We start from the raw sequence: 14,720 nt of genomic DNA, 5'->3' as shown, positions 1-14,720 counted from the left end.
TCAGGCGTTCCTGATTCGACTTCCCTGCACAGTGGGACACTCCTGTTCATCAGCAGGGCTGGCAGCCTCTTCCAGACTACTCTTGAGGCGGCTGTGAGGATGCTACATATCAGTGCCGAGACCCACTGCCACCAGAGGAAAGACACGACCAACACACAAGTTAGTTGCAAGAATCACACAGGCAGTTTATTATTCACATATCCTTTTGGCGTGCCTGGGCACAGCTTAAGGGGGCCCCTTTGGTGTGCTTCTCTCAGCTGACCTTGGTCAGAATGGCATGGAGACGGTCCACATTGGAGTCTGGGTGACTAGCGCAGCAGGGGGGCCCCTCAGCTTTAGTACATTTTCTGGCCTACGCCTTCTAACAGGTGTCAATCTACAGGATTACCACCTTCTAACAAGTATCAATCTATAGGATTATCACCTCAAACCACCTTCTAACAAGTATCAATCTATGGGATTATCACCTCAAACCACCTTTTGGGGAGTTCCTTGAAGGGAGCCTTTTTTATGTTAATCTACTGAAATGTCTCATCAAGCCACTTTTTTAACGTGTTCCTAGGGAAGCTTCTTGTTTATGTTAACCTACAGAGTTATGACATCAAGCCCCTTTTTATCTATATATAACTTCACACACATGCTAACTGGGCCCTGAGCGAAAGGCAGAGTCTGCCTGTCATGTCTGTGCACACTAGATTAATCCCTATCTGGACAGCATGGCCTTATTTACTTCCCTTAATTGCTTTTAATATTATATCCTAGTTATTTCTATGTATCTTCCATATTTTTCTATATTTCTATATATTTAATTATTATAACATTATATTACTGTAACACAGGGTTAATCACCAGCTCCTCTCCTCACCGGCTGGGTGATCTTGGGTGGGTCACGGACCTCTCAGTTTGGTTCCTTGTTTCTACAAGGGATTGCTCACTGTCCCCACCTTCCTATCTTCTAGTGAAGATATAAGTGAACTACCACTGAGTCTCCTTTAGCTAAGTGAATGTATCCACTTCCCGGGTCACTTGGCTGATTGCTGAATCAGATTCTTGGCCTCCACCCCCACTCCCACTGAGTCAGAACCCCGGGAGTGGGTCTGGGCTGCCTACATCTTTGTCACCTAATTCTACTCGTCCCACCAAGTTTAATGCCTGCTCAGGTCAAGGACTACAGCCATAGCAACAACTGAAATAAACATTCCTGGCCTGAGCCAGAACCCCGTGGTCTCAGGGCCCATGGGTGGGCCAGGTGTTCCTGGTTAATGCTGGTTGAGGATAAAAGGAGGCTGGAGGCTGCAGGGCTAGCTGCTTGGCCGAGGGAGTAGGAAGTATTTCTTTGAGCTCCCTGCTCCAAAGAGGGAGATCTGAACCCCCTTAGGTGTGAGGTGAAGTGGTGGTCTGGGTGGGGTGGGGTGTCCAGCTCCCTCTGACCTGCTGAGTATAAGTTCTAGGCTAGGGGACTAGAAGAAGCATTAGAATGCACCAACAGCTTTGCCTTGCCACGGCTCAGCTGTGAAGACAGACTCTTCACCCCCACCCCATCTTCCTGCTGGAGGGGACCTGTGCTGCAAGAGGGGGACCTGGCCCAGGGTCCACCCCTTCTTTGCAACAGGCAGGTGGGGTCGGGCATGAAGCGCCCAGCACAGTGGGAACCAGAAGCTGCAGCCTGCCCCCTGATGGATGGAGCACAAAGTAAGTCAGTTTCCCTTCTGATCTGCCCTCCTACGTCAGCCGCAGGGGAGATACGGGACAGTCACTGACTTCTACACAGGGCCTGGGTACAGGGGCTGGGGGCCACTGAGAGTCAGCACCTGCACGGTTCTAAGAGTGAGGGTCTTTCTAAATTTTGCACCCTAATGCCTGACTTATTTCCCCCTAGCCCTAGTCACCTATGGTGCTGGGTGGACATCTTTGAATCTCACCGTGTCACTCTAAGAACTCTTCAAGGGCTTTTCGTGCACTTAGAATAAAATCCAACTCTCTTCTCTGGTTTAGGAGGTCCTCTGCTCTCAGCCTTGCCTTGCTTATACACCCCCACCCTGCCCTCCCTGTTCCAGCTATAGCAATCGTCTTTCAGCTCCTGGATGAAGTGAGCTCTCTGCCACAGAGCCTTTGCACAAACTAATCACTCTGCCTGCAATGACTTTCCCTACTCCCCTTCAATAGCTACATGGCTCTCAGCCTAAGTGGTGTCTCAACTTCCTTCCCTGACTACTCAGTCCAAAGTGGCCTCCTGGTCACCTGTCACTTGGCCTTGTTGATTTTATTTACTACCTGAGATTTTTCTACGTAGTTTCTCAGCCTCTCTGGAATGGCAGCCCCCCTGGAAGCAGAGGGGCCGTATCTGTCTCCCCCCCCCCGCCCGTGGGCTCCCTGTAGGCCCTCAGGGTTCACTGCAGGCTGCCCGGAGAGGCACTCGTGGGGAAAGTGGGCTGCACAGAGTCCTGCATGCGTGGGAACCGGACACAGCTGAATGTAGAATGGCTGGTGTGTCATGTTCTACCCAGGTATCAGCCACAACCCCCCGTGTGTGGGTCTTCCTGTGCTGACTGTTTTAGTGGCCAGAGCGGGGGAAGGAGGGAGGCTTTCCTTTTAAATGTCCCTGCTTCAGGGGAACAGTTTCCAGAAAAGATCCCACATGCCTAGTTACAGTTGAACTTCAGACAAACAAGGGATTGCTTTAAATTCTGTCCCAAATACTGCATGGGGCATACTTAACACTTAAAAAAAAAAAAGGGAGGGGTGTTCAACTAAAATGAAAATGTAACTGACTGTCCTTTATTTGTATCAGCTAAATCTGGCAGCTCTATTCAGAGGGCTGAGCCCCTTGGGATGCCCTTCTCTTTGGGGACATCTTGCTGGCTCCAGCTGGTCACTCTGAGCGCTTGTCAGCCAGCGCTGGCCCTCAGCCCAGCAGCCAGGGCAGCGGGTCCCCTGCTGTTAATTACAGCTCCTGCTTTGGATGGGAAGGTCACCAAGTGTCAAGTGGCGCCTGGAGGACTCTTTAGAGCGTTCAAGTGGCTCTTGACACCTGCCCTACAGCTTAGGGTTGTGGCTCTGAGTTTAGCTTGATGCATAAGATAAAAAAAAAAAAGAGCAAAAACAAAAACAAAAAAAACCACCTTGTTTTTCTTGCTGTCTGACGTGAGTTTTCTGGACAGAAGGGTGAACATTAGGGCAGTGTGTGACCTGGCTGGAAGGATGTTGCCAAATGTCATCACTCTTGGGCAAGTAAGGGCTTCTACAGCCAAGGGCCTCCAGCCCCTTCCCAGGGTCGTGTTGCGTGAGTCCTTGCAAACCGGCTGTCACATGGTCCAAATCTGCTCTGTGCTACCCAAGCGCCATCCGATGGTGCTGGCGGGGCCACGGCCCAGAGTGGAGGGAAGGCCAGGACGCAGAGCACGTGATACTCGCAGTGGGGACCAGGGAAGGGCGGCAGCTCGGTGGGCTACCCCTCCTGGGACCACTTACACTGGGGGGTGTTCTTAGCTCGAGGCCGTCTCATGATTCCTTAAGCGCCGAATTTTTTATTTTTTAACTAGAAAATGTACATTATAGTAACCTGAGAAAAATGCAGAGAATCCAAAGAAATTCCTGGTCACTGATGAACTCTTTAATCCTTTAGACCAGTGGTCTCCAACCTTTTTTGGGCCACGGACCAGTTTAATGTCAGAAAATATTTTCACGGACCGGCCTTTAGGCCGGGGACGGATAAATGTATCACGTGACCGAGACAAGTGTCAAGAGTGAGTCTTGGATGTAACAGAGGGAATCTGGTCATTTTTAAAAAATAAAACATCATTCAGACTTAAATATAAATAAAACAGAAATAATGTAAGTTATTTATTCTTTCTCTGCGGACCAGTACCGGTCTGCGGCCTGGGGGTTGGGGACCACTGCTTTAGACATTTGTATAAACTAATATTGGCTCGCTGGCTGTGCCACTACCCTGCTGGGAGACCTTGAGAAGTTATTGAACCACTCTGTGACTCGGTTTTCTCACCTGTAGGGTGGGGATTATCATAGTCCCTTTCTTGTTGGGTTGGTGGGAAAATTAAGTTGATTGGTACAAACATGGGGGATAGCGCCCAGCTCCCAGTATGGACCATGTCATTCATATTGGGCTTGTTAAACTTTCAGATTATTCATTCATTCTACGTTCACTTTAACAATGGTGGGGAGTATCTAACACAGCCACCTCTAAAGTTTTCACATGGACACTGGACATCTCTGTACTTACCCGTTCACGGTATGACTCCTGACCGCGGGAATGGAATGACTGTTAACGTGCAAGACAGTCATGAGCCACTTAACCTGGGAGATAACCTTCTGAGAAAGGCGTCCTTAGGGGATTTTTGTCATTGTGGGAACAACACGGAGGCACTGACGCAAACCTGGGTGGTACAGCCCCTTACGCACCTACCTTGTATGGTGCAGCCGACTGCTCCCGGGCTACAAGCCTGAATGGCATGTTCCTGTGCAAAACAACAGGAGATTAAATCAAGCACAAGGGAAACTGACGCAAGCAAGAGATAGGGTGGACACGAGATGGATGAGGCTGCCGTTGCCCTAACACGCACGGTGTACCGCTTCCCAGCAAACTCGTGTTGTAAGTATTGAAATAGAAAGGGTCCACTCTTGACAATAAAAATATAGTATAGTAAAGCATGAACCAGTAATAGCGCCGTTTATTATTAACAGGTGTTACGGAGGGTACATAACTGTACGTGCTGTACGTTTAGACGATTGGCAGCAGCACGTTTGGTTATGTCAGCGTCACGCCACGCAAACACGTAAGATGTCATGTTAGGATGTTAAGATGGCTACAACATCATGATGTTCCAATGGCCACGACGTCACTAGGTGACAGGAACTTTCAGGTCCCTTTGACTCTTACCGCCTTCTATTCAGTCCTCCCTGATGGAGAAGAGGTTGTTATGTGACACAGGGCTGTGGCTGGTGACCCTCTTGACCCTCACGCACCAAGCGCAGGGCTGCAGGTGTCCCGTGGCCACCCCACGGAGGTAGGCGCTGTCGCTGCTTCTGTGTGTGCAGGGAATGAAATAGGCTCTGAGAGGTTGCAAACAGTAGACGGAGCCACCGGCCTGTTCTTGAAGGTCCAAGTGGAAGATGTCCTGTGCCCAAGTACCCACGGAGCATCCTCCAATTGCTGCAAAGGTCTGAGGTCCAAGGCTCTTCCTTGTTATTACTGGCACATGATCATCTTCTGTTTTGTGTGTGTGTGGGGGGGGAGGGCAAGTGCTGTTCTGGGTTGTGTTAGTCAGCTTGGGTTGCCATAGTGTACCACTACAGACTGCAGGTGATGGGGCGACTTAACCAACTAATTTACTTTCTCACAGTTCTGGAGGCTGGAAATCCAAGATCAAAGTGCTGGCAGGGTTGGTGTTTCCTGAGGCCTCTGTCCTTGGCTTGCAGGTGGCCACTTCCTGTCTGTGTCCTCCCTCGTATGGACTTTCCTCTGTGCACGTACACCCCTGGTCTCTCTTCCCTCTTCTCATAACAAGAGCAGTCCTATTGGGTTAGGACCCACCTTTCTAACTTCATCTAACCTTAATTACCCCTTTGAAGACCCAGTCTCTAAATGCGCATTTTAAGGTGTCCTGGGAGTTAGGATTTCAGCTTAGAAATTGGGGGGTGGGGTGGAGCACAAGCCAGTCTACAACATGAATATCCCAGTTGACATTTATTACAAGGGAGGTCCATAGAAGAGAGACCCTCCCCCGCCTCCAGGACACATTACTGTCCCTTGTGAGGTTTGTAGTTGGTAACCACCTCTACGTCTTGGAACTCAGATATCTTTTATTGTAATCTCCCACTATGGCCGTATCAGTCAGGATGGGCTATGTGCACTGCTGTAACAAACAAAATCTTACTTGCTGATGACAAATGCTTACTTCTTGTTCATATGACATATGATTGTGGATCAGCTAGGGACACTTTTCCATATTCACTAACTCCTGGGTCAAGACAGACAGAAGAGCTATTGTCTTTCTTACTTTCCTTCTTCTTTTTTAAAAAAAAATTATTGTAAAAATACAGATCTCCAAACACACAAAACAAACATATAGCTTGATGAATTACATGAAGTATACTCCCTCTTCACCACCACCCAGGACAGAAAGAGAGCCTGGCCAGTCATCTGGCCCCAGAGCCAGCTGCCCTCTTTCCCCTTAAAAGTAACCACTGTCCTCATTTTCATAGTGATCACTTCCTTGTTTTTTTAATTAAACATTTTATTTTTGAGATTAATTGTAGATTCACATGTAATTATGAGAAATCATACAGAGCTTCTGGGCACCCTCTGCCCAGTTGCCTGCCGTGGTAACGACCAGGATATTGACGTGGACAAGGTCAAGCCAGAGACTGTTTCCATCACCACAGAGACCCCTCACGTTGCTCTTCTATAGCCCCATCCACCTCTCCCCCTCCCCTGTCTCCTCTTTAACCCCCTATGCAACTGCTCATCTGTTCTCCATCTCTGTAACTTTGTTGTTTCAAGAATGTGTTATGCAAAGGGAATCATATAGTGTGTAATCTCTTGGGTTTGGCTTTTTGTCTCTCAGCATGATTCTCCGGAGTCATTCAGGTTTGTTACATGTATCCACTACTTTATTCCTTTTCCTTTCAAGATAGTTTTCCATGATGTGGATGCAGCACAGTGTAACCTTTCACCCATCTGCAGGAATCCAGGGCATTCCCAGTTTGAGGCTGTTAGGAATAAAGCTGCTATAGACTCTTCATGTACAGGCATTTGTGTGAACAGCGATTTCATTTCCCTGGGATCAGTTCTGGGGAGTGCAGTTGTTGATTTGTGTGCCTAGTGTTGCTTTGTTTTTAAGAAACTGCCAAGCTGTCTTCTAAGGCAGCCAAACTATTTTATACTGCTCACAAATATTAGGGGATATTTCAAAATGAATATGAAGCAATTAAAAAACATTTGATTTCTTTTTGTTAAACAAGAGAAAAGCAAACAACAAGTCAAAGAAAGTTGTTCAATTATGCAAATGAGATGCAAAACCAACTTTTATTTCATTGGTGAAAATGCACGATACAAAAGGCTGAAAGTACTGGAGTATCTGCACGGTCCCTGATCCCCTAATTTCTGTGAGCAGAGTATGTTCTCATAGGTACAAGTGACCCACATGCTCTGCATCCTGGACAACATTAGGTTGTGTCACTATTTTTATTTTTAAGTCATTGTGATTTTAGTTTGCGTTTCTCTAGTGGCTAATGAGGCAAGTCTTTCCATGTGCTTATCAGCCGGCCCTCAGCATGTCCTCTTTGGGGGAAAGGTCTGCTCATGGCCTCTCCCCATGTCATAGGTGCATTGTTTGTTTGGTTTTTTACTGTTGAGGAGTGAGAGTTGAGGATAGTCCTTTGTTGGGTATGTGGTTTGCAAATGTTTTCTTCCTGTCTGCAGCTTATCTTTTTTGTTCTTTTTTTTTTTTTTTTTTTTTTTTTTTTTTTATTTTTCTGAAGCTGGAAACAGACAGACTCTTGCATGTGCCGGACCGGGATCCACCCTGCACGCCTACCAGGGGTGAAGCTCTGCCCACCAGGGGGCGATGCTCTGCCCCTCCGGGGCATCTCTCTGTTGCAACCAGAGCCACTCCAGCGCCTGGGGCAGAGGCCAAGGAGCCATCCCCAGCGCCCGGGCCATCTTTGCTCCAATGGAGCCTTGGCTGCAGGAGGGGAAGAGAGAGACAGAGAGGAAGGAGAGGGGGAGGGGTGGAGAAGCAGATGGGCGCTTCTCCTGTGTGCCCTGGCCAGGAATCGAACCCGGGACTTCTGCACGCCAGGCCGACACTCTACCACTGAGCCAACCAGCCAGGGCCTTCTTTTTTGTTCTTTTAACAGGGTTTTTCACAAAGAAAAGAAAAAAAATTTAATTTTGATGAAGGATAATGTACTAGTTTATCCTATAGATCATGCTTTTGGTGTCAGTCCAACAACTCCTAGCCCTATACCCTAGTGTTTCTCCTATATTTTCTTCTCTGAAAGTTTCACAGTATTACATTTAAGCTGGTGGTCCCTTTTGAGTTCATTTTGTATGCTGCAAGAGGCTTTGGTCAAGGGTTTTATTTCTTTATTTTCTTTCCTATGAATATCCACTTACCTCAGCATCATTTGTTTAAAAGCCTGGAGATTTCTTTTTGGGGGGAGTTTTTGCATTATGAATTCAATTTTTTAAAAAAAACAGTTGTAGGGTCTTTCAAATGATCTATTTCATATTGGGTGAGTTATGGTCATTTGTGATTTTAGATGAAATGAATCAGTTTCCAGATGTTGTTAAATGTGTGTGTCTATAGGTGTTCACAGTGGTACCTTATGATCCTTTCCATTCCCTGTTCCATTCCTGATACTGTTTCTCTGTATTCTCTGTCTGTCTCACTGGAAGAGTATCAATTTTATTAGTCTTTTCAAAGAGCCAGTTCTTTGTGTCATTGGTTTTCCATATTGTTTTCCTGTTTTCTACTTTATTGGTTTCTTTCTTCTTCTTTACTTTTTTAATTTATTGATTTTAGCAAGAGAGGAAGGGAGAGAGAGAGAGAGAGAGAGAGAGAGAGAGAGAGATAGATAGGAACACTGATCTGTCCCTGTATGTGGTCTGACCGGGGATCGAACTGGCAACCTCAGTGCTCTAGAACGATGCTCTAACCAATCGAGCTATCCAGCCAGGGCTCATTGATTTCTGATCTTCAGTGTTTCTTCCCTCCCACTTGCACTGGGTTTACTTTGCTCTTCTTTTTCTAGGTTCTTGAGGCAGGAGCTTGGCTTATGGATTTGAGACTTTACCTCCTCCTAATATATGCCTACAGTGCTATGCATCTCCCTTTCAGCGTTAGCTGTGCCCCAGAAATGTTGGTCTGTCGTGTTTTCATTTTCATTCAGTTTGGTGTATTCTTGATTTTTCTTGAGACTTCCTCCTTGACCCGTGAGCTATTTAGAAATGTGTTGCTTAGTTTCCAAGTCCTTGGAGAGTCTCCTGTTATCTTCAGTTATTGATTTCTAGTGTGAGTCCATTCGGTCAGAGAATAGACTGTGAGATTTTAATCTTTTATATCTGTTGAGGCTTATTTGTTCCAGTTTTATTGAGATATTATTGACATCTAATGTTGTATTCATTTTAGGTAGACAACGTGACTTTATTTATGTATATATAATCATATATATAGTATTGTAAAAGGAAGCCATAATTGGTTTAGTTAACCTCCACCTCCTCACATAGTTACATTTTATTCTTGTGATGAGGGCTAAGATTTACTCTTTAAGCAACTTTCAAATATACAATAAGTAGTATTAACTGCTCCCACAGTTCCTTGCTTCCAAGCCCCTGGAGAAGTCTCGAGTGTTCCGGCGTCACTGAGAGTTTTGGTGGCAAGCTGCAGCACTGAGTGTGGTTTCCCTCAGGAGGAGCAAGGTAACTATCTATGGAAACAAGACACTGGTGGGAGGCTGGAGGACCTGACGTAGCACGTGGGCACAGACCAAGGCTGCTCCGGAGGGCTAAGAAAGAGGGGGCATGAGATCGTATTTTAGTAGGTGCAATCCACCGGAACAAATTGGCAGTGGCCAAGGCATGCAGCTACATCCTTAGGCTACCCCTCCCCCCCTTACAGAGCTGCTCTGGAATTGTTCCGAATCGTCCCTCCATCTCTACTACAGAAGTCCAGATGTCAAGTCTTGGCTGGGAGGGTGGGGTTTGCCAAGCCTGTGTTACCTGCTTGGTGGGCTGCCGGGATCTGGGACAGAGGAAGAAAGGCCCCTCTTTTTGACTTCCACAGCTGAAGGTGAAGTAACTAATACTGTACCTGATGGGAATTGCCCCAGAGTGCCAAAGATGGGCAAGCCCACCGTACTACTGACTTCTGATCCAGGTCCCTAGACTTTATATGGGTTCTTAAAACTCCCCAATTTTTTCCAATGTTCTCTTTGTTTACTAGCCAGAATCCTGTGTCTTGTCCTCAGAGGTCCCTGACTGAAGTATGTCTCATTGCTCTCAGATAGACTCTGTTTACTGGTGCATCCTAGAAGGATGGGGATCTGAAAGTCCAGACTCCCGATTGGTTCTTATTCTGTCACCTTGATTGTCATGTTTAGGGGAATAAATAACCTGCCTGTCTTTCTGCTAATAGCAGGTCAGTGAGGACATTTTTCATGTTCTTGGCCCAAGACCTAGCTATTTGCACTGAAGTATAAGTATGGATCGCTGGACACGGAGCTGTGGTCTGAGCCAGGGTGGCCAATCCATTCTAATTTGGCATATTCAGGCTTGAGCACTTTTCATTAATGGGTTCATTATTATGGGAGTGGGAGGTAATTTCACATAAAAGTGAACACAAAACCCCTTTGCCCGCTACTATGATTTAATTAAGGACAACTTAGCCAGCTCTGGAGGACCAGAACTCTCTAAAAATGTGTGTAAAGAGTCCTGTGCCTATGTGCTCGTTTTTTTTGGAGAAGAGGGTCCACAGTTTTCAGGAGCTCATCAGGGTGCACAGTAACAATGCCCCAAAAGATTGAGTCACTGACTTGTTTCTTGAGCTCTGAGCTTCTTGAAAACAACCTTTAGATAGTGGTGATATCACGTAACTCTGTGAGTTGACTAAAAATCATTGAATTCTGTACTTTAAATGGGTGAATAACAGGGCAGTTGAATTATATCTCCAAAAGCTGGATTTAGGTGATAACTGAGCTTGTTTGCATGTAATTGCCTCATTTTAGGTAGTGCTTTGGCTCTAGAGACACCCAACTACAATAAATTCATGACCCAAGAGAGTTATTTGACCTCTAATCCTGGGCTGACGACCATGTCTAGACTCTTTGCCCAGAGATGGCACTAAGAGGCACCCTTCTAAAATAGCCTTTATCTTCTATCAGTGTGCCCATATATATATTTACCTTTCCACAGTCTGCAGCCCCTCGAAGTCCAAACCCCTTTTCCTCCATCATTTTGCTTCTCTATACATGCACTCTTCTTCGTTAATATGCTATATAAGCCTCAAGTTCCCGCCACCCCTTTGCGTTACTCAGTGCTGAGTTCTTTCCACACGGACATGTGCTGCATGTGTGAGAGAACTTTGGTTTGTTTCTCTGTCGTGAACCTGTCCTGAGCCAGTGTACTTGCCAGGGCCCGGCCAGAGAACCTCGGAGGGTCGAGGGAAGGGTTCTCTCCCGTCCAGGCACTGGGCCGAGAACTTAGATGGGGGTGTGGGGCAGCAGGGCCTAAACAAGGTGCCCCTTGCACACTGCAGTCACGCTGAAGGGGAGAAGTAGGAGGCTGGACGCACGCTCCCACTGGAAAGGGAACTGCTATGCCCTGAGCGCTGACCGTGCTGCAGGCTTTGCCTGGTGTTTGAGCCTCAGCGGTCTAGGAAGGGCAGCAACGTGCTCTCCCTCTAAGGATGCTGACGGTGGGACTCTCACATCAGGGGCCACGCATTCGGGCCCACTCACTTCTTGATCACCTGCCCAGGTGCCAGGCATGATGTCATAGATAAGAGGACTAAGAGGCCCAGCCCGTGCCCTTCAGTTATAACTAACAAACGGTGGGGTTGGCATCCACATTCAGGCCTGCGTGCCTGGAAGCCTGCTGTGTGTTCCCTCGGCTGCGTTGGTCGGCCAGGGCCTGCCTCCCTCGGCGGCTAACTCAGGACGCGTCGCGTGTCGGATTGGCAGGTCCCGACACAGCTGGTCAGAGCCGCCTTACTCGGTGATGAGCAGAGGGAGTCTCCACGCACTGAGTGAGTGAGAAGTTGCCACGTGTTAGGCCCTGTGATAGGCGCTGAGGCTACAAAGATGAACGACAGCCATTGTTCTTAGGGAGTCGCAGTAGAGTGCTGGGTGGGTGGGGCGGTAGCGGACCTCAGGGTTTGGGGTTGTGAGCAACAGGAGCTGACTCTGGCTAAACTCAGCCAGAGACAGCGTGCTGGGAAGCTATGGGACGGTGTGCAGGGTTGACGGAGAAGCTGAACAGCCGGGCACGGGAAAGGCAGGTGTGGGCATCAGCTCCGGTGGTATAAAGAGCAGGAAACAGAGACAAATTGGTTCTTACCGTGCTCCTCTCCTTGATCAATATCAGCTAGCTTCAGCATGGGAATTTAACTTGACTTTGGACCTCTGTCCAATCCTTTGTGGGCAGGACTCTGGGTTGACAGCTCACCAAGCCTGTGTGGCATGGTATAGGCCAGTGGTCCCCAACTCCCGGGCCGCGGACCAGTACCGGTCTGTGGGCCATTTGGTACCAGTCCACAGAGAAAGAATAAATAACTTACATTATTTCTGTTTTATTTATATTTAAGTCTAAACAATGTCTTATTTTTTAAAAATGACCAGATTCCCTCTGTTACATCCATCTAAGACTCACTCTTTTTTTTTTTTTGTTTTTGTTTTTTTTTGTGTTGTTTTGTTTTTTTTCTGTATTTTTCTGAAGCTAAAAACGGTGAGAGACAGTCAGACAGACTCCCGCATGCGCCCGACTGGGATCCACCCAGCACGCCCACCAGGGGGCGATGCTCTGCCCACCAGGGGGTGATGCTCTGCCCCTCCGGGGCGTCGCTCTGCCACAACCAGAGCCACTCTAGCGCCTGGGGCAGAGGCCAAGGAGCCTTCCACAGCACCCGGGCCATTTTTGCTCCAATGGAGCCTCGGCTGCGAGAGGGGAAGAGAGAGACAGAGAGGAAGGAGAGGGGGAGGGGTGGAGAAGCAGATGGGCGCTTCTCCTGTGTGCCCTGGCCGGGAATCGAACCCGAGACCTCTACACACCAGGCCGACGCTCTACCACTGAGCCAATCGGCCAGGGCTAAGACTCACTCTTGACGCTTTTCTCGGTCACATGATACATTTATCTGTCCCACCCTAAAGGCTGGTCTGTAAAAATATTTTCTGACATTAAACTGGTCCGTGGCCCCAAAAAGGTTGGGACCACTGGTATAGGGGACCTCCCAAAGGACACTGAGTTTCTATTCCAGAAAGAAGGGGTACATGCTGTTGGGCAAGTGAAAACCAGGGTCCCTATGTTCCATGAACTATAGGGACATAGATGAAAATGCCTAACTCAGTCCTGGAGCTCAGGGGTTTTCTTCCAGGAAGATATTCTGGAAGAAAACACAACTAAGCTGAAGCCAGAATGACAACCAAAGTTATAACTGTAGGGCAGCAGTTCTCAACCTGTGGGTCGTGGCCCCAGCGGGGTCGCCTAAAGCCATCGGAAAATACATAATGCATATCAGGTATTTACATTTCGAATCATAACTGTAGCAAAATTACAGTTATGAAGTAGCCACCAAAATTATTTTTTGGTTTGGGGTCACCACAACATGAGGAACTGTATTGCGGGCTCACAGCATTAGAAAGGTTGAGAACCACTGCTGTAGGGCAAGAAGCAGCAAAACATCACAAGCTAAGGGAATTGCAGGTGCAAAGGCCCAGGGGCAGAGGCAATGACACGTCTACCAAATAACGACCTTTCTCTGTTGGTCTCTAGGTGTGACGTGTCATTTTGCAGAGCCACTTGTGCTTTTGAAGGCCAGGGTCCCAGCTCTCCCCATCCCCTGGAGTCCTTGAACTTCCCGAGGTCAATGGAATGTCACGGAAAACCTCAGGCTGTGATTTCCTCCTTCCCAGGGAATCTGCAGGATTAAGTACAGTCTTGAGCCTCCTGCATTGATAGGAAGAAAAATGTCCCCACAGCCCAGAGCATTTTTATTACCCGACTCGGGCTTTGGTGGGGGAGGCCTCTGGTCAAGTGCTGCCCGAACTGATTTGCACTGGTGTTAGTCACAAATTGTGGCTTGACATTTATAGCAGCTGCTCCCCCCAGGGTATCGATTATTTAGGAAAAGGAATGGAGCCCAGGTGGCCAGGCAGCTGCCTTGTTAGAGATTCTGCTCCTGTCGCATTTCACCCAGAGGGGAGAGGAGGCACGAACCTGCAGCAGGGAAGAGGCACTGTCCCCGTTGGATCTGGTCTGTGTCTCGCAGATAGCGAGCCAGCTGCTCTGATTCACCATTTTTGATTCATCGAGTCCTCTTCATTCCCGGGGCGGGGTGGGGGGGAAGACATCCACTGTCACCCTGGGGCTCCTTGGGAGGAATCACTGTTCTTTGCCAATTACACTCAGTTGCTTCTGTGTTGTGCTCCTCGGGATGATGGAAGTGGAGCGCACGTCTCTGCTGGCTGCGCGTGGGCGAATTCGCACTTGGCCAGAGCACGGTATTTCTCTGACTAAGCCGGTGGGTTTGTTTCCTCCTCCCCACCCGGCCCCCCTCCTCGTTCTGAGGTTGTTTCTTCCATGCTAATGAGCCTGGGAACCCTGGGGAGGAGTTTGGGGCTCCTCTGCATTCAGGAAGCACTTGGTTGTCCCATTGCAGTCCCAGTTCTGAGGGGCCAGCCCAAGAGAGAGGAAAGGAGGACCTGCGGCCGCACCGACCCCACCGTGGGCAGCAGCCCAGCTAATGCCCGCCCTTGATGCGCTGAACGGCCCCCACGACCCGTGGTGGCCGTGTCCTCGTGGGAGGGGGGCAGGCAGACCCCAGAGCTCTGTCAGAACCTGGACCAGTGGCCGGCTCTCTCGGACACGGCTGACCCTGTGAAAGGGGAGGATTGAACTCAATGAGGGTAGCAGTCTGCTTGGGCTGCTGTAACGCAACACCACAGACTGAGTGGCTTAAGTGGTAAAGATATTTTCTCACAGTTCT

This window comes from Saccopteryx bilineata, chromosome 3 (genome assembly GCF_036850765.1).
Source record: "Saccopteryx bilineata isolate mSacBil1 chromosome 3, mSacBil1_pri_phased_curated, whole genome shotgun sequence".
Taxonomy (NCBI): domain Eukaryota; kingdom Metazoa; phylum Chordata; class Mammalia; order Chiroptera; family Emballonuridae; genus Saccopteryx; species Saccopteryx bilineata.
Note: the sequence above shows the minus strand (reverse complement) of the source record.